The sequence below is a fragment of the Phoca vitulina genome, unplaced genomic scaffold (genome assembly GCF_004348235.1).
Source record: "Phoca vitulina isolate PV1807 unplaced genomic scaffold, GSC_HSeal_1.0 scaffold89, whole genome shotgun sequence".
In the NCBI taxonomy this organism is placed as follows: domain Eukaryota; kingdom Metazoa; phylum Chordata; class Mammalia; order Carnivora; family Phocidae; genus Phoca; species Phoca vitulina.
The window spans coordinates 1,581,298-1,599,962 of record NW_022589792.1 but is presented as its reverse complement, the minus strand read 5'-3'; the positions used below and the strand labels follow the sequence as shown (position 1 = coordinate 1,599,962).

At 48.4% G+C, this 18,665-nt stretch overlaps 1 protein-coding gene across 12 annotated transcripts in view; it reads right to left on the bottom strand.

Annotated features, from left to right (window-relative positions):
- Window positions 1-16,034, bottom strand: part of SMARCA4 (SWI/SNF related, matrix associated, actin dependent regulator of chromatin, subfamily a, member 4) — an 88,073-nt gene extending 72,039 nt beyond the window's left edge. For 4 of the 12 annotated variants that reach the window (XM_032395899.1, XM_032395900.1, XM_032395901.1 and 1 more), the window contains exons 1-2: window positions 2,793-3,532; window positions 915-1,166 (exon numbers count right to left, since the gene is read on the bottom strand). The gene's annotated coding sequence lies outside the window, so the exon portion shown is untranslated. Of the gene's footprint in view, window positions 1-914; window positions 1,167-2,792; window positions 3,534-15,864 lie in introns of those variants that run through there. The other 8 variants (XR_004298293.1, XM_032395898.1, XM_032395903.1 and 5 more) reach the window with 5 other exon arrangements.
- Window positions 16,035-18,665: the final 2,631 nt, after the last annotated feature.

Below are 18,665 nucleotides of genomic sequence, written 5' to 3'. Positions count from 1 at the left end.
ACCACCAGAGCCATAAGGATGGAGCTGAGCCGTGCAGGGTGGGCCCTCTCAGGGTGGAGAGCTGCCCTCATGTTGCTACTGGGACCCCATCACACCTCCCTGCCTCCCTTCTAGACCGTTCCACACACAGGCACGCGTGCACACACGCTTTCTCTCTCTCTCTCAACAGTATTACTCAGCACATTCTAGGCAAGCTTTTCTTCATCGAATTATACCCAGGACCATTTTTATCATGTAGTAGTCTTCAAAAGGTGGACTCTAGTGGTTCCACTGTGTTCCCTTGTTCTGCCACATACTAAGTTATTTCAAAGCCCCTCTATTGTTGACACAAATGTGGTTTTTGTTTCTGTGGTCTTTTTTGGTTTTTGGAGTGACTCTCTCTGTCCCTAAACTTTACTGGGCACTTTTGGTTCTAAGGATAAATTTTGTTAAGAAGTGTAACAACATTTTTAATTCTCTTAATTAGAACAAAAGTTTTAATTCAAAAGGTGGGCGTATTTTCCTGGATAATAGATCAAAAGCCCAAACTTCTTTTTTCTGGTTTCATGGCTAAGTAATAGAGCAGAGGACCAGAAACCTTGGCAGGACATGGACCAGTGACCGGTGCACCAGCCTAAGAACAGACCCAACCGCGCAAGAAAGTGCTCCGCGTCCTCTGGGCCTCCTGGATTTCCTCCAAAGTGCAAGGAGCCTCAGTGCTGTACCTTAAATAAACCTCACAAGAGTGCTAGAGGACTGGTGTCTATTCACCATCTCTTCCCCACAAATCCAAAACCCAGTAAGCCTGGGGCGGGTGGTAGAATCAAACTTGTAAAAAATAACTTTAAGACAAATCCATTTAGAAACAAAATCGGACCTGATTCAGATACATGTGAACGGTCACACCTGCTACAGACAGAAAAGGATCCCGTTACCTCCAGATGCCACTCCAGTCTCTGGCATGTGAGTGATCTGTGTCCCAATCTCCTTTTCTAAAATGCGGATTCTGAAGTCTGAAACCTCTGGTCCAGCGTTTGTCTAGGGCAAGATGCACCTGTAGTCATACTTCACAGGTGGAGAGCCGAGGGACGTAAATATAGCCACGGCTGGGTCAAGGAAGATGGCTCCTCAGGGCGCCCCTCCAGGCTCTTCATGTCCACAGACCCTCTCACAGAGGCCCAGAGAGACTGCAGTGAGGTGGGAAGAGGGAAAACGGCCCTGAAAATACTCAAGGAATCTTGTGGCATCCGGGAGCTCATGGGTGCTTTCTCACCTGCCAACTGAAACTGACGGCAAAATAAAATCCACATCATCTGGGGAACATCTTCTCCTTATCTAAAGGCAGACATGCCAAAGAGCAAGAATTGGTAAGTGTCTTTGGAATGATGGCTCTTCTAAAGGTAGTTTATACTTAGTGTCAGACCTTCCTATCAAACTGCGTGGTACCAGGGTGCCTGGGTGGCTCAGTCAGTTAAGCATCTGCCTTTGGGGTTCAGGTCATGATCCCAGGGTCCTGGGATTGAGCCCCACATCAGGCTCCCTGCTGAGCAGGGAGCCTGCTTCTCTCCCTCCTCCCACTCACGCTCTCTGTTGCTATCTCTTTCTCTCTCAAATGAATAAATAAAATCTTTAAAAAAAAATGCATGGTACCTCTAGAAATTTATTACCTCCACTCACAGCTGCACTAACTTCATCAATGACACATGGAGCTCACCGAAGTTGCTAGAGGGTATCAAAAAATACTTTTGTGCCAAATAGAGCTACCCTATGACCCAGCAATTGCACTACTAGGTATTTACCCCAAAGATACAAATGTAGTGATCCAAAGGGGCACCTGCACCCCAATGTTTATAGCAGCAATGTCCACAATAGCCGAACTATGTAAAGAGCCCAGACGTCCATCGACAGATGAATGGATGAAGATGTGGTATATATACACCATAGAATATTACTCAGCCATCAAAAAAATGAAATCTTGCCATTTGCAATGATGTGGCTGCAACTAGAGGGTATTATGCTAAGCAAAATAACAATCAGAGAAAGACAATTATCATATGATTTCACTCATTTGTGGAATTTAAGAAACAAAACAGAGGAGCACAGGGGAAGGGAGGGAAAAATAAAACAAGACGAAATCAGAGAGGGAGACAAACCATAAGAGATTCTTGATCATGGGAAACAAACTGAGGGCTGCTGGAAGGGAGGAGGGTGGAGGGATGGGGTAACCATCAGGGCATTAAGGAGGGCACGTGATGTGATGAGCACTAGGTGTTGTATGCAACTGATGAATCGCTAAACTCAACCTTGAACCTAATAATACACTATATGTTAATTAACTGAGTTAAAAAAAAAATTCTTGTGCCAAAATATGGCAACATCCACCTTTGAGAAGCATGGAGTTTCACAAGAGGCTTTTAAAAAGGGCATGTGCTTTGGAAGCTGTCACCTCTGAAGTGTCAGGTTGCGAGGAAGCAGGTAAGTTCCCGGAGCCACTGGGAGCAAACTCATTTCTGGACCGAAAGCTCAGACACATGTGACGGTAAAGGGACCCAACAGTACGGGCACAAGGCAAAACCATCCTGAACAGCACAGCGGGCCGGGCTCTGCCACACACTGAGGTGCCCCATCGGGGTGCTGGTACATGCACGAAGACAGACACGCCGGCAGACCCGCAGCAGCATGGTGGGCAGGGGGGCACAGGGGACGACGACGGATGGATGACACAGGGAGATGGAACCAGAAGCAGTGCTCTGGTCCTCAGTGTGGTATGGAAGAGGGAGCGTTTTATTTACTTGTACTGGGTTTTAGCCTACCTCAAGTGCCCTGATTGTAGGGGTACGGCTGGATGAACAACACTCCTGTAGGGCGCCCCTGGCCCTTCCCATGAGGACCACCCTCCCAGGGGGAAACACTGCTTTGACTCTCACTCTTTGGTGCGTTCACTTGTTACTGAACCGCATCTGAAAAAAAAGAAACATACAGTAGTATCCTTCTGCTCCTCCGTGAGGGGCACCCTGTGGGTGGGACGGTGGCGTCTGTTCTTCGCTACCGGGTTTTGGCCAGCACGAGTAAAGCTGCTATGGACGTCACTTGGGGGACGAAGGCACCCATTTCCCTTGGGTATCCAGGAGTGGAACCATTCCTCATAGGAAGGCTTTGGTAAATATCGCAAGCTTTCCAAATTAGGATTACAATCCCACATAACCTCCATCCCCACAGCAGAGAGAGCATTCTAGTTCCTCTACATCAACACTGACACTTGGTGCTGTCAGTCTAACTTGCAACCGTTCCAGTGAGAGTATAATCATATCTTACTACCACTTTAATTTGTATTTCCGCGACTAATGGTGTTGCGCACCTTCCTGTATGCTGGCCACTGAGATATCCACTTCTGCAAAGGCCCTGTTTTCACTAGTGTTTTATTTGGGGATACGTGGTTCCTCTCCCAGTCTGGGGCTCACCTTTGCATTCTCCTAATGGTGTCTTGTGATGCAGAGAAGTTCTTATTTTAATGGCGTCTGATTTATCAAGTTTGTTCTTACATGGTTAATGGTTTTAGAGTCCTGTTTAAGAAAATTTTGTCTACCAGGGCGCCTGGGTGGCTCAGTCGGTTAAGCATCTGCCTTCGGCTCAGGTCATGATCTCGGAACCTGGGATTGAGCCTGTTCAGCAGGGGGTTTGCTTCTCCCTCTCCCTCTGCCCCTCCCCCCGCTCATGCGTGCTTGATCTCTCCCCCCCCAATCAAATCTTAAAAAAAAAAAAATTTGTCTACTTGAGATAATAAGAAATATGTATTTGGTCTCTGCCTTCAGTTTTTTTGACTAAAACCCCTGGAATTTCCTAAGTGGTAGGGGTGTCTTTTGTTCTAATGAAGTAACTCATGGTAGAAGCTTAGAACTTTTAGCCCCATCCTCCAAGGAGGGGAGAGGGATTGAAAAGTAAATAATCAATCATGGCTACAAGATGAAGCATCCATAAAAATTCTCAACTAAGAGACTAGGAGACTTTCTGGGTTGGTGAACACATCCAATGCTAGGAGGGTAGTACACTCCAGCTCCATGGGGACAAAAGCTCCTGGGCACAGGATCCTTCTAGACCTAACTTTACTTACCTCTTCATATGGCTGTTCATCTGTATCCTTTATAATATCCTTTATCATAAATGTGTAAATATATGCGTCTCCTTGTGTTTTATGAGCTGTGATATCAAATAATCAAACCTGAGGAGGGGTTCATGAAAACCCTATTTGTAACCAAGTTGGACAGAAATGTAGGTAACCTGGGGGCCCACTACTTGTGATTGGCATCTGAAATGGGGAGCAGTCTTGTGGGACTGAGCCCTTACCCTCTGGGGTCTGCACTAACTCTAGGCAATTAGCGTCAGAACTGAAGTGTAGGACACCCAGCTGGTATCTGCAGAAACTTGCTCCACGTGGAAAACCCACACATTTGCTGTCAGAGTGCTATGAGCAGAGGAAACCAGTTTTCCTTTACAATCTCAAGGTCATGGAGATGGAGGAAGGAAAGGGATTTTTTTTTTTAAGATTTTATTTATTTATTTGAGAGAGAGACAGAGACAGAGCATGAGCAGTGGGGAGGGGCAGAGGCAGAAGGAGAAGCAGACTCCCCACTGAGCAGGGAGCCTGACGCAGGACTTGATCCCAGGACCCTGGGATCATGACCCGAGCCAAAGGCAGATGCTTGACCAACTGAGCCACCCAGGCGTCCCAGAAAGGGTATTTTAAAATCCAGAAAGATTGTGACTTGCTCCAGCCTCCTCATGATTTACAACTGCTGAGGATATTATCAGTCACAAAGTAACAGGAAAGATGATCCAGCCAGAGGGGAAGCAGGTTTGTGAGCCCATTTGGTGGTAAGGACTGAGATTTACTGACTGAGCCCATACCACCACACCTCCCAGAGGGACTATCATGGGCCCTGCTGACAGAGGGGTCCCTGAGGCTCACAGGCCACCCAGCATCTCAGTGAAGTTGCTAGAGTCACAAGGCCAAGGCCACCGTGCCACTCACTGAAGTGCAGCGTGGACTCTGAGTTTGGACTCTTCTACTTGCCAACTGCATGATACTAGATGAGTGACTTAACCTTCTCCAGCCTGTTTCCTCCTCTGTAGGCTGGACATGAGACCAATCCCTCCCTCAGGCGTCACAGCCAGCATCCCTGAGCTAAGGCAGGCAGGCATGTATAGGCAGGAAGCAATCCCACCCTGCTGGCAAAGCCAAAGGACCCCACATTTACTGTGCAGTTGCTTCCTGCTTGTCACTACTGACCCAGAAGCAACATGCAGATTAAGTCCTTCCATCCTCCTCTTCTCTTAAAGAGATGAGTAAACTGAGGCACGTAGTAAGTAACCTGGCTGGAGAATTTGCTTCCTAACTAAGCCTCCCTGACAGGGCAAACCTTAAGTGATGCTCCTGTCCCAAAGCATTCAGGAACAAACTCCGGAAGTAAAGGCTGCACAAGGCAGCTTTGCCGAACTGGAGAAGGACAGAGGTTGCCTGAAGGCCACAGAGGCCCAATGCAAACAAAGACCAGCTGTCATAAGTGATGAGATCCGCCCTGCAATCAGTGGGCAGATCTGAGCGGCTACAAATTATCCTTTGCCCTCTTGGATCCCACCGCCACTAACGTGGTGCTCTTATCCATCATCAAGATCCTTTCTGCCAGTCAGCCCTTCTTAAAGGGCAGGGGTGGGCTTGCCCCTCTTGAGATCTGGGGAGGGTATGGAACCGGGCACTATTGTGCTCCAGCAAGTTGCCTACTCAGGAGGGTCTGACAAGCTTGGCCAGAAATTTCAGAAGTGAGGTGGGATCTGAGGGCAAAGAACAGCCCTTTTCCCAACCCCTTCTTCACTCATCACCAAACACCTCTACCTTTCCTACACAGTAAACTAAGGATATGGCATTTTCAGCAAATTCCTTGGGTCCCCAAGGTCATCCTATCGTCTTGGGGGCTTCAAGGGGGCTTCCACTGTTCAGACCGGACTCCCAACAAGTCCCTCTATGACAAGTCACTTGGTGTCTGGGCTGGGAAAAAGAAGGTAAGTAAACACAAAACTGAAATCCATCTCAAACCAGACAGCCACACCTAAGCAGATGAGAAAAGTGAAGGACAAGGGGACAGAGGGACAAAACAGTGAAACCACTAGCACATGTATGTGGGAGCCTAATCGAGAAGTGTGTGGCCTGTGGGTCAGGTGTGTTTGGGGGCTCCACGAGGAAGGAATGGAGCCTGGGAATCCAGGTAAGCAGCCCAAAGGAATGTGATGGGAAGTAAAACTACTCTGGGGTAAGAATCAAAAACCTGACAGCTAAGACATTCAGTAAGCTGCAAGATGAAAACAGGTTCCCAGGGCCAATGGGTTTGGAGGTGACATGGCCATATCACCTGGATTTCTCCGAGAAGCACCCCAATTGCTCAACAATCAGAACCCCCACACAATCCATGCCCCATGAGGCAGCTTCATGCACATGGATATGGAGGAAGGTCCAAGATGAAGCAGAGGAAAGAAGGGAGCATCAATGTAAGGTGTGCTTGGCCCGAGCCCCACTCTGCTAAGAATAAGAACAGATACAAGTTCATTTGAACACAGAAGCCAGCCCAAAGAAAACTTGCCGAACCGTGGCTGGCGGAGGCCAGGAGCTCTCTCAGGAGGTGTATGAAGGAAACTGACACTTTCCACATCACGGAGCTCTGATGTTTTTTGTGTGTGTTTATTTTTTTACAATAACCTTCTATTACTTTTGTAATCATATTAAAAAACAAAAACAAGAAACGCCAAAACCAACCAACCAATCTAGATCAGAAAAATACCTGGGAAATAAATACCCAGAAAAGATGTCCAGGAAGTACTTTTATGGAAATAAAAAAGATGAAAGGATGTGACGATTGCATTATTTTCTATTTTCAACTTCATTAAAATTATCATTTAAAATAGAAACATCTATTGACATTCAAATGCGGAACCAGACTGCTTGAGGAGTACGTCTAGTTTCTTCTTTCATACCACCCTTTACTTTTCTCTTGTAAAAAAAGAACAGTGGTCACAACAAGATGGATGGATCTAGAGTATTATGCTAAGTGAAATAAGTCAGTCAGAGAAAGACAAAAACCATATGATCTCACTCATAATGTGGAATTTCAGAAACAAAACAAATGAGCAAAAGGGGAAAAAAGAGAATTTAAGAAACAAAACAAATGAACGAAGAAAAAAAAGGGACAAACCAAAAAACAGACTCATTAACTGTAGAGAACAAACTGGTGGGGGGATGGGGGGCAATAGGTGATGGGGATTTAAAGACTACACTTACCATGATGAGCACTGAGGTGAGAGAACTGTTAAATCACTATAGTGGACACCTGAACCTAATATAACACTGTATGTTAACTATACCAGAATTAAAATCAAAAAAATAAAATAAATAAAGTTAAAATAAAAAGAACAGTGGTGGTCAGCCACTGAAGCAGGACAGACTGCTAGCAGGAAATTGGGACCCTTGAAAATCTGCTTGCTGAGATTATGGGTTGTTGGTTTTTTTTTTTCCCCCCATCTTGCCTGAAAACCAGCATTATACTTAAATTTGGCCCCAGGAGAGCTGCGACTTCACTTTCTGGGCATGGAGAAATTTGTTCCCCTACAAGTTTCATCAACAGACACAGGTCCAGCCACAGCAGGGTACTTGGCAGGGTACTCGGACGGACCAAAGTGGCCAGGCAGGATGCCTTCCGCACAACCAGTCTTATTTGTTACATTAAAACTACAAAACGAGGTTTCCCCCCAGTACTCTACTAGGAAAACTGTTCCTACCTGACCAGACCGGCACACTGGTCTGTGAACCTGGAAGGATGTGTGGGATGAGGCATCTGCTGTCTTAGGGAACACGTGGAAATAGCTTATTCCTGACACAGTGCTTCCCCAACACTAGCTGTTCCACGCTGGCTGCTGAGCATTTTCCTTGCAATATAATTAAGTAGTAAAACCCTGCCCTACATTTTTTTTTTTTTTTTAAGATTTTATTTATTTGACAGAGAGAGACACAGCAAGAGAGGGAACACAAGCAGGAGGAGTGGGAGAGGGAGAAGCAGGCTTCCCGCCAAGCAGGGAGCCCGATGCGAGGCTCGGGGCTCGATCCCAGGACCCTGGGATCATGACCTGAGCCGAAGGCAGACGCTTAACGACTGAGCCACCCAGGCACCCCCTTGCCCTACATTTAAAAAAGAATACACCTCAGAAACAAAAAACCATGTCATGATAATTAATTACAATGTCTTATCGGGTGGACACGCTCAGTCTGTCCGTTACCAAGTACAGTAGTTCCTCCCGCCCCCCTTTCCCATGCAGGTTTCGCTTTCCAGTTTCAGTTACCCATTGTCAGCCCTGGTCCGCGCAGATGATCCTCCTGCTGAGTTTCACCAGAAAATCAATAGTAGCTTAACACTACGTCACAACGCCCACCTCACTCACTTCATCTCATCTCACTAGCATTTTACCATCTCACATCATCACAAGAAGGGCAAGCAAGTACAGTATAATAAGGTGCTCTCAGAGAGAAAGAGAACACCCATGCAACTTTTATTACACTATTACTGTCATAATTGTTCCATTTTATTATTAGTTGCTGTTAACCTTAAAAATAAAACTGTCAGGGGTGCCTGGGTGGCTCAATCAGTTAAGCATCTGCCTTCGGCTCAGGTCATGATCTCAGGGTCCTGAGCAGGGTGTCGGCTTCTCCCTCTGCCCCTCCCTCTACCCCTCCCCCGGCTCCTGTGCGCCCACGTGTGCACGGGCTCTTCCTCTCTCTCTCAAATAAATAAAATCTTCCAAAAAAAAAAAAAAGGCAGTTAATTTACCTGTAAAAATGCATTCATTCAGGAGTAACAGAGAACTACAATCTGGGACAAGCAACTATGGCAAAACCAAAGGCAAGTAAGTCCAGAGAACAAAGAATGCTCTTTTATGGAAGGAAAGGGGAAAAGTCAGGAGGGCTGTTATAAACAAGAAGTCCACTGGAGTAAACAGGGAGTTTGAAATGCAGTAGCGTTTCACTGGCTGAATTATGACAGTCTCATTGGCTGGGCTGTTGCTGGGGCAGAAGAAAAACCTTTCTCTCTCAGCTGGGGTAGTAAAGTACTATGACCTGCAAGGTGACTTGTTAGGTAGGCCTTTTCCTGTTGGGTCTGCAATTGATGACGAGTGGTAGGGTTTGAGGGCTCCTCCTTCTGTCCTCCCGATACCATTTAAATGAGGTTTCCTATTATTAATTTTCACATTGTTAATCTTACTGTGCCTCATTTATAAATTAAATTTTACTCCAGGTATGTATGTATAGGAAAAACAGTATAGATAGGGTTCAGTACTATTCATGGTTTCAGGCATCCACTGGGGGTCTTGGAATAAATCCCCCACAGATAAGGGGGTCTACTGTATTATTTTTAGTACTGGGAATTATGTATCATTTTATTCATTGGAATCCACATGTCCTGCCCTTTAAAAAAAAAAAATTCATTCACTTGAAAACCACTGAAGAGGACCTCCTTATCTACAACACACCAGAAGATGTGAACACATGACGAGAAGCCGGTTCTCTGCCCTTGGGGAGTTCATGCTCTAATCCAGCAGGGAGATGCAGGGTCTCCACTGAGAGAATTCAAACACTATCCCATCTATCCACTAGATGGGCATTTTCCAAACTCTTCTGAACATGACCTGGAGTCATGACATGACCCAGCAAAGACACATCAAGTAAATCCAACCAGCTTTACAAATCTATCCTGACTGTGCTCCCCATTTAACACAGATAGACTCTCTTCTTCTTTCTGAGGCTGGTCAAGCCCCACTGGATGGATGTCGTGGTCTACTACTGCGGGGTCTGTTGAGGTACCTGCCATATATTCAACGTTGAGAACAACACATAACCTGTGGACAGGGTGGGAGAGAAGTCCCCCACAATAGGGGCACACAAAATGCTAGAATTGCCAGGGAGGCATGGTGCCTACACCCGCCCAGTTTCACTTGTGACAGGCCCTCCCAGCCACCTCAAATACTGACTGAGAACCAACTCTGTGCTGAGCAGAGTACCAGGTATTGGGAATCCAGCAGCCAACAAAATCCCTGCCTCATGGAACTGACAACTGAGTGACAGAGGCAAGCACACAAATAAATATGACATGATGTTCCTCGGGTGGGGGGCGGGGGGGGGGGAGAGATTCCATGAACTTGTACTACGAAAAAATAAGCAGGGGGGCGCCTGGGTGGCTCAGTTGTTAAGCGTCTGCCTTCAGCTCAGGTCATGATTCCAGGGTCCTGGGATCGAGCCCCGCATCGGGCTCCCTGCTCGGCCGGAAGCCTGCTTCTCCCTCTCCCACTCCCCCTGCTTGTGTTCCCTCTCTCGCTGTGTCTCTCTCTGTCAAATAAATAAATAAAATCTTAAAAAAAAAAAAAATAAGCAGGGTTAACAAGCTGACAGGAATTATTCTTTCAATCATGGTGACCAGGGATGGTCTTAGGGAGGGGATAAATCTAAGCAGAGACCTGAAGTAGAATGGGAGCCAGTGGCTATTGATGGACAGAGGGACCAGCAAGTACAAAGGCCCTGGTGTGGGATTGTGCTAGATTAGAGCGGGAAAGGGGGATGTGGCAGCAGATGAAGTCAGAGATGGGTGGGGAGGGCAGATCACAGGCCTTGAGGGCAAGCAGTGAGGAGGTAGAAGTCTACTGTAGGTGCAAGGGGAAACCGCTGGAATGTTCTGGGCAGGGCGGTGACATGGTCTGATGATGGTTTTAGAAGATTTCTCTGGACATGCTGATGAATAGATGTAAGGTTAAAAGAATGAAAGGAGTCAATGATGACCAAGGTAACCAAAAGGGCTTCAACCAGCAAATGCCCTTTGAAATATAAAAGGTGTCCCTTCCTTGGGGCTGACCAGCCTTGGAGCGAGATTTGGCAAAGCCAGCCAGGCTGGATTTCAGCTCCAACTTGCCTCCCTTGGTTCAGTATCGGTGACTGGAGGTGCCAACTGGGGAGACTGTGGGGTAAGAGGGGGTTGGAGGGAGGAACAGGAGGGAACGGGGTTTTCTGCTCAGGGAGGTTAAGTTATTGGTCTAACATCACACAGGAAGTAGAGTCCTCCCTCAAGTCTGTCTGACTCCAGGCATGAGTAACTGATTTAGGCTGAGAATCAAAAGGCAGACGACAGCCTGAAAGGGTGCAAAGTGCAGGCAAAGAGAAGCACTCTGACAGGCAGGGGTATCCAGGGTGTGTTCCCGGGAAGGCAGGCATGGGTGTTCAGCACAACAGCAGACTAGGCTGTGATCAAAGACACAACTGGCAGTCATCAGGCCCAGATGCAGCTCCCAGGGCACAACAAGTGGACCCCTGGGCTTCAGTGTCACCATTAAGAAGAGACCATCCACCATTCTACTTTACTGGGACTTTTAGTGCAAGTCAGGATGACCCACATCAAACCCCGTCCCCTCTGTAACAGGTGAGGCAGCAACTGCCACGCAGCCACCTGCTTCCTGAGCCAGTGGGGCATGACTTACCAGCGAAAAGAGAACTTAAACCATCCCAAGGAGCCATTTTAAAGCCCACCGCTACTAAATACAGGGTATCCTCCTTTTATCTCACACTGGGCTGGTGAACTTCACATTGAGCAAAACCCAGACTATTCCCAGTAATAAGTATCCACATGCAAAAATAAAGACATGCCTCCTTTATAACAAAGTAACAGTCCCAAAGGGAAACACTGGAGTACCAGTCTAGTCCCAAAGGCTTGGAAGAGGCCTGGGCTGGTTTATGCCCTGCTAACAGTTACCTGTTTTCTAAAGAAAGCCCGTTCTCTAAGGGAATTGAGAGGGAAATCAATGCATCCCTTCCGTTCTCTCTGCCCCTATGAAATCCAACTGCCCAGCAAACCCAGCTACATCTGGCACTACCCTCGAGGGCCTTTCCCTTACATGAAGATGACTCGTGGCCAAATTTCTCATGCCCATCAAATCCATGTCCTGAAAAATTAGTATGATCAGCATGCAGTTAACAGAAAACTCCAATCATATTAATGAGCCTTATACTTTTTTTTTAAGATTTTATTTATTTATTTGACAGAGAGAGAGAGCGCAAGAGAGGGAACACAAGCGGGGGAGTGGGAGAGGGAGAAGCAGGCTTCCCGCTGAGCAGGGAGCCCGATGTGGGGCTCGATCCCAGGACCCTGGGATCATGACTGAGCCGAAGGCAGACGTTTAACGACTGAGCCACCCAAGGCGCCCCTGAGCCTTATACTTCTTAGGGATGATCTCCTTAAGGTTGACAGCGATGGCAGCTCCATTTAGCCTCAGACTCGATTCTGATGTGTTCCCCCTCAGACATTTTCCCCCAATATTCCAGCAGCTGTTACTTCCCTTTTATAGGTTTTGCACATGCCTTTAATTTTTTATTTATTTTTAAAGGTTTTACTTGTTTGTTTTGGGGGGGCAGAGGGAGAGGGAGAGGGGGAGAGAGAGAGAGAGAGAGAGAGAATCTCAGGCAGACTCCTTGCTGAGCGAAAAGCCCCATGCTTGGGGCGCCTGGGTGGCTCAGTCGGTTGGGCGGCTGCCTTCAGCTCAGGTCATGATCCCAGGATCCTGGGATCGAGCCCCATATCAGGCTCCCTGCTCCACAGGAAGCCTGCTTCTCCCTCTCCCACTCCACCTGCTCGTGTTCCCTCTCTCGCTGTGTCTCTCTCTGTCAAATAAATAAAATCTTTAAAAAAAAAAAAGAAAAGCCCCATGCTCAATCTTACAACCCTGAGATCATGACTGGAGCCGAAACCAAGAGCCAGACACATAACCGACTGAGCCACTCAGGCGCCCGTAATTTTTTTAAAATTCCAATTCTCTCTGTTCCAATCAATGTTACAAGTTACAAGGAAATATGTGAGATGGGAAACAAACATTTGATATTTTCCAAAACCCATGCCACCAAACACATTTCCTTCTTTCCAGTGCATTATGGTGAAAGTGCAAGCTTACAATTTCTAAATTGTTAAAAACAAAATAGAAGAATTGATTCCTTTGCTACTACTTCAAAAACATAAGAACTATTACAGCAAGGCAAAAATATATTCTGTATTTCAACCTGCCAGGATGTTGTAGGAATCCTAATAAATGACACTAGCTACCAACTGTTCAGCACTGTGTGCCAGGCGCCGTTCTAAGCACTTTACAGTTGTCATTGTTGTTTAGACCTTGCAACAATCTTCATAGTTGGGTACCATTACTGTCCTCCTTTGCAACTAAGGAGAGGGATATGATCGAATGAGAACAGGGGGCCCTGTCTGCCTGTTCCCGGCTGAATCCCCAGCCCCCATCAGGGCCTGGCTCGTGGTAGGCTCTCAATGCCCACCTGTTCGAATGGGTAATGTGAGGTTGGGCCATTTCTTGCACAACGCTGGGGGGCGCCATTCATGTGTGAATGGGTCCCTCTGTTCCATGGCACCCTAAATGACTGAGGCCAAAATTGGTTGACACATCTGAGGATTCACTAAATGCCAGGAACTGTCACCTCCATTTCTCTAAGGCATCAAGAGGGAAAGTGGTAAAGCCAGAATTCGAACCCAGAAGGTTGAATAGAGCCGTTGGTGAAGAAATATCCCTAAATGTCAGCTTCTTCACTGGCAGAATGTTGTTCTCACCCAATACACCTAATCCCTCCCACATCCCACAAACAGCTAAGACAAGTCTAGAGCTAACTCCAGTGTTTTGAGGGTCCAAAAGGAATGACAAAGGTACGTGGCACATGGAGGAGCATTTATTATTGTCATAATTATATGTGAATTGATTTTGAATTAGAACATATATATAACCAGCACATCAAACCTGAGCTTCCTGAGATACAGGATGACTCCAAATTATGTTTTTCACTCTTTAAATAATTGACTTACAAATATATACATACGTATAAAGAACAACATTAACTCCAATAAATTGAGTGCGTACTATAAGCCGGGCACTACAGTGTGTTAAACAGCTTCCCATGTTATGTTTTCAACCCTTACAACAACTGAGGCACCGCTGTCATACCTGTTTCACAAGTCGGGGGGACCTACTGGTAAATGCTTGCTCGAGGTCAAGCTAGGATTTAGAAGGCTGGGTGTGAATTCAGGAGATCTGATTCTAGAATTAGCAGTCCTCACCACCACACATACCAACCACCACCCCACACCCTCATTCCCAGGGGACAATGGCCTGGAAAGTTAAAAAACCAACAAGAGCAACTAACACTTATTGCTTACAACTCAAGCCCAGTCCTGTGCCAAGCATTTCACCCATATACTTGCTCCATCCCCCCAAGGAGTCTCCTCATTCATTCCACAAATGTTCCCTAAAGACTTACTATGGGCCAGACCCAGGGTACACTCCAGGAGACCAAGCAGACATGACCCCTGCTCTGATGGCCCTCAGAGAAGAATGGACGTGTAATTACACACTGGGGTAACTGCTACACAGGAAAGGATCAAGGTGATATGCGAGTGTAGCAGTGGGGAGCAATGACTGGTCCAGGTGGTCACATGCAAGCCTGGACATCCTCCCTGAGTCTGAGAAAAGGTCCCCTCTTCCATACAACTCCCTGATCTCTGGCTCCCATTGCTCCCCTGTGCATCCACGGTGTTCCTCTCACAGGAAGGGTAATGAGGATTACATGATAGGCCACAGGGAGTTGTTCCCACATTTACCATCTGTTCCCCTACAAGACTAGAGAGGCTCCTCAGAGCATCCAACCTCCAACCACCAACCATCTAACACCCAGTAGGGACTCAACAAATATTTGGGGAGATTGGGCCTGCCGGTAACAATGGTACTTTCCACTTGCCAGGAACCATTTTACAGGTTTTACCAACTCCATTTGTGGCATTATTCCCATTTCACAAACGAGGAAACGAAGAAGTTCAGAGAGATTAAGCTATTTATCTAAGGTCACACAGCTAGGTGACAGACAGCCCAGGGAATCAAACTCCATTCCGGTCTGGCAATTCAAACTGAAAACTTGTTTCAAATTCCTAGGAAGTGGCTCTTGCACTTATTCCCTAGTTTCCCCAAGGATTCACTGGGGGGAGGGGGAATCAAGACGGGTGTCTTCGAGACCAGAACAAACACTCTCCGAAAGGCCCACGTTTTAAATAAAAGCCTTAATCTGGAAAATCAACTGGAGGCGAAAGGATGCAAAACAAAAACAATGGTTTCAACAGCAAACAGTTCTACCCGTTCTCCCCCACTTGTTCTAGACTCCCCACTTCAGGGCAAACATTTTGAAGTCACCACTTGCAAGGAACTGGGGAGTTACTTACTTTTCTTTGAAAATCTAGAATACGTGATTTTTTTAAATAAAATTTTAGGTCGGTTAACCCAAAGAGACTGCTAATTCTCGTTTCCAGGCGACAGTGAACTCATCTGGGGTTTTTCCTACTGAGCCCCGACCGCAGCGTCCCCAAAAAGACAACATTCGGGTCGGACCCGTTACAACGTAGCCTGAAAAGCCCCGACGCCTTGCTATTGTTGCTGCCGCGACGGGCACAGCGACCCGGGGCCGGGACTCCGGCCCGCCGAGCAGGCGGAGAGCTTTGTCCGGCGACCCCGGCGGGAGCGCGCGCGCGGCCTCCACGCGGCCCGGGCCCCCACCCCACGGCCCGCGGATGCTGTAGCCGCCGCGGCCTCGCTACACTGTGGCCTTCCCCGCGCGCGCGGTGCCGGCCAGGCTTCTTGACCCTCGGGCGCCGCCGTACCCCAGCCCCGCTCTGGGCGCCGGCGGCCCCCTCCCCCCTCGGCGCCCCGGCTCCATTCAAACCGTCCTCCCAAGCCCCGCGCCGCGCTCCCCCCGCGGCCCGCGTTCCTTACCGAGAGCCGCCGGCGCCGTCGCCGTCCCGGCGCCGCCCCCGCCCCTCCGCGCGGGGCCGGGGGCAGAGTGGGCGTCTCGCCTCTCCTCACGAAACAAAGAAGCCGCCGCCGCCACCGCCGCCGAGTGAGGGTAAGTCTCTCGCGCGCGCCCGCCCGTCTCGGCCGCCCCCCCACGCCGCCCGCGCCCCCGCTGCGCGCGCACCCGCCAACTCCCCTTCCCCCCCCGCAGTCGGCTTGTCCCGCTTCCGCCGCCCGCCCGGCCTCGTGCGCGCGCCCGTCCGCCCTTCCGCTCCCAGTGCGCGTGCGCGTCCGCTCGGGGCCTCGGGGAGGTGGGCGGGACGAGAGAGAGCTGGCTCTCCTGATGTACCACCCCACTCAGTCCGGGAAGGTCTTGCTCATGCGCACCGGGGTCTTCGTCCTCACGCTGCGTCCCCACGCTGCCGAGCATGCGCAGAGCGGGCGCACTGCGGCGGTCGCGGTGGAGGTTCTCGCGGCTGCTACGGGAGGTTGGGGGATGGGGTGGAATGGCGGCGGGGTCTGCGGGGAAGGGTTGGCCGAGGGTCCTTGAGACTCGAAAGTGAAGACCCGAGGCCGTGCGTAAGGGCGGGAGGCGAGCAGGCTGGACTGGGGCTGAGACTAGGTGGCCCCTGGACCAAGGGCGGGTCTGGGAGCTGCTTTTATTTATTTCTGGTCGGGGGATGGCGGGATCTCTTGGGCAAGGCCAGGTGGGCCTCGATCCTGGCCGCCTTTTCGTTAGTACTTACCCAGTACTATTAGTTTGGCAAATTTTTTTTGACCTGCTGCTGAGCCGGAGACGCAAGTGCTGTGGCACCGCACAGACAAAACAACCATGTCAACCGTTGTGGAGTTCTGCTAGGAAGGCAAGCAAGAGGCAAAAGAAATAAGTAAAATATATTGTGTTGAGATGGAAACATGGACAGTCGCGGGAATTTTCAATGGGGCAGCCAGAGAAGGCATCACTAGGAAGATGTTTGAGTCAAAAGGTGAAAGCAGCGAGGGACAGATCCTTGTTCTAAGTATGAAGGCCCTGAGCCCCTAGGCCGCTTCTCTGTGTTTTGAAAGTGCCACATCCTTTAGTTCTGCAAGTGGACAAGTGCGCCCCTAAGTTAGGGCCCACAGCCTGTGGCTGTCCTTATTCCTGCCTCTCAGGCCTGCTCTTCCTCATTTTCAGGTCCCAGCTGACAAACCACCTCAAGCCTCTCCTCCTTTTGATCACTGCTTCCTTTTCCTTCACATTTCTTGGATGCCCGGGTTTATTGTCTTCCTCCTCTCAAATTAATGGCAAAGTTGTTAACCGATTCTAGTCACTAGTGTTCCCAGCATCTACAGCTACATAAACGATGCATCATGTGGTGCTCTCCACTACATACATGATACTTTAATTTTTTTATTGGAAGAATAATAACAGATTAAGTGTGTATCATACCTGCATCAGCTCGTTCTTCTTTCCGAGCCACTTGCAGTAGAGGGTAGACAGTGAGATCTCATGCTGGAGGCAGAAAAGACCTGGGTTTGAAACCTGACTCCATGGTCAGTAGCTGGGTGATGCCAGGAAAATTGGACTGGTCTACACTTTCCTTCTCTTCACCTGTGCACTGGAAACAATAACTACACTCACCTCCACAGACTGGTTATGAGGAATCTCTGAAAGCAGGCCACCTGGAAGTTTTCTGAACCTTAGCTCATAATATTGAGTAACGCACAGTAGATGGGCAAGTGGGGTCTGAACCTCAGTATCTCTCCCTCAGGTAGTATTTCTTAAGCGTCCTTGACATGCTAAACACTGAGCTGGTCCTGGCCTCCAGTGGTGCACTGAGCAGACAGTGTTCCTGCTCATGGTGTGGACTGTCCATGAGCTCAGTTGACTGTCTCCCATGTTTTTCAGCTAATACGTGATAGGAAAATGTAAGTGCAATGGAAGAAAAGCCCAGGGTGCAATGAGATCATAACATGGGGCACTCCTGGGGTTGAGGAGTCAGCTCTTTCAAAGGAAGAGGCACTTAGGCCAAGTCCCAAAGGATGAGCAAGAGCAGGGAGAAGGAGGGCACTGCGTAGAGGAAACAGGATATGCCAAGACCGTGAAGAAAAGAATGTAGGAACAGAAAGGCCCATTTGGCTGAGAGGGAGGTCAGCAACATTGGGCAGGGAGGGCCTTGTCAGCTGTGTGAGGATCTTTAGCTTTTCCTGGAGCGCAGTGGGAAGCAATTAAAAGGCTTTAATCAGGAGATTCCCATAGTTGCTCATACTGCAGGGTGGCCCCTGGGCTGAAGGAGAAGGACAGGAAGTGATGAGTCCCTTTAGGCCATTGCCATGGCCCAGGGTGGAGAGGACGGTGGCCTACACTAGAGTGAAGGTGGTAGAAGTAAAGTTGGAGGAAGTTGGAGGTAGAATGGATAGAAACTGAAGGAATAGACCTGAGAGGTGAGAGTGTGAACAGCTCTCTCTGCAGGTGAGACAATGGGGACATGGGAATGGTGGCAAGGGAGGAGCAAGAGTCCTGCTTTAAGGACAAGATGTCCGTTGGGAACAATTTTATAGACCAGTGCTCCATGGCTGTACATTGGAATCCCAGCTTAAGCAAAACTGGTGCCTTTGGCACTTAGGTCTATGATACATTTTAAGTTAATTTTTGTGTATGGCATGAGGTAAGATTGAAGTTCACTGTTTTCTGTAGGGATATTTAGTTGTTCCAGCACCAGTCCTGAAATTGTCTGCTCCCACCCTGAATTACCTTGGCACTTTTGTCAAAAATCAATTCACTGTTTAAGTGTGAGTCTGAT